Genomic DNA, 1,575 nt, shown 5'->3' on the forward strand with positions numbered 1-1,575 from the left:
AGGTTCTAGTCTGTTCTGCCTCACAGCAGCCGCCCCCTCTATGCTGTCACGCTGAGCTAGCACCTGGGCCTGGGATTGGGCCTCAGCCTCCGCCGCGCCTGCCACCTCCTGCTGCCTCCCGCTGCCTCCAGATCATAGACACCCTCAAAGTGAGTGAGCTTCGAGCCTTCGTGAAAATGTGCAAGCAGGATCCAAGTGTTCTGCACACGGAGGAAATGTGCTTCCTGAGGGAGTGGGTGGAGAGCATGGGGGGTAAAATACCACCTGTTACTCATAAAACTAAATTGGAAGAAAATACCAACGAAGAAAAAACGGTAAAAAGGAGGAGGAAAACAAAGACAGACGAACCATCAAGTGAGGAAAGTGATCTAGAAATTAACAATGAAGGTGTGATTGAACCAGACCCTGATGCTCCTTAAGAAATGGAAGATGAAAATGTAGAGATAACTAAGGAGATAATGGATCAGGCAAATGATAAAAAAGTGTCTTCCATTGATGCCCTAAATGATGGTGAACTACAGAAAGCCATTGACTTGTTCACAGATGCAATCAAGCGAAATCCTCGTTTGGCCATTCTGTATGCCAAGAGATCAAGTGTCTTCATCAAATTACAGAAGCCAAATGCTGCCTTCCGAGACTGCGACACAGCTATTGAAATAAATCCTGATTCTGCTTAGCCATACAAGTGGCGAGGGAAAGCACACAGACTTTTGGGCCATTGGGAAGAAGCTGCCCATGATCTTGCCCATGGCTGTAAACTGGATTATGATGAAGATACTAGTGCAATGCTGAAAGAAGTTCAACCAAGGGCCCAGAAAATTGCTGAACACAGGAGAAAGTATGAGCGAATACATGAAGAGCGAGAGATCAAAGAAAGAATACAAAGGGTCAAGAAGGCTAGGGAAGAACATGAGAGAGCTCCGAGGGAGGAAGAAGCCAGACGACAATCAGGGGATCAGTATGGCTCTTTTCCAGGTGGCTTTCCTGGCAGAATGCCTGGTAATTTTCTTGGAGGAATGCCTGGAATGGGAGGGAGCATGCCTGGAATGACAGGAATGCCTGGGCTCAATGAAATTCTTAGCAATCCAGAGGTACTTGTATGGTTAAACAGGATCCAGAAGCTATAGTGGCCTTCCAGGATGTGGCTCAGAACCTGGGAAATATGTCAATATATCAGAACAACCCAAAGGTTATGAATCTTATCAGTAAATTGTCGGGCAAATTTGGAGGTAAAGCATAATGCCCTTCTGACAAATAAAGTCCCTGCTGAAGGAAAAGCAACTTAGATCACCTAATGGATGTTGCAATAATACAAACCAGTGTACCTCTGGCCTTCTCATGAAGAAAGCTGGGGTGCTTTGAAGATAATCCCTACCCCTCTGCCCCAAATGCAGCTGAAACATTTTACAGTGGTTTGCCATTAGGGTATTCATTCAGATAATATTTTCTTACTAGAAAATTAAAATTTTAAACAATTTTTAAAACTTAAAAATATTTAAAACAAATTAAAAGGGTGTGTTAATCCCTACATCTTTCTTTACTAATCATTTTGGTTTTTTCCTTTGAATTAATTAG

The 1,575-nt window shown here is 43.4% G+C and overlaps 1 pseudogene; it reads left to right on the forward strand.

Annotated features, from left to right (window-relative positions):
• The first annotated feature begins 422 nt into the window (after positions 1-422).
• LOC132435739 (hsc70-interacting protein pseudogene) lies at positions 423-1,240 on the forward strand (annotated as a pseudogene).
• The last annotated feature ends 335 nt before the right edge of the window (positions 1,241-1,575 follow it).

This window comes from Delphinus delphis, chromosome 13 (assembly GCF_949987515.2).
Source record: "Delphinus delphis chromosome 13, mDelDel1.2, whole genome shotgun sequence".
NCBI lineage: Eukaryota > Metazoa > Chordata > Mammalia > Artiodactyla > Delphinidae > Delphinus > Delphinus delphis.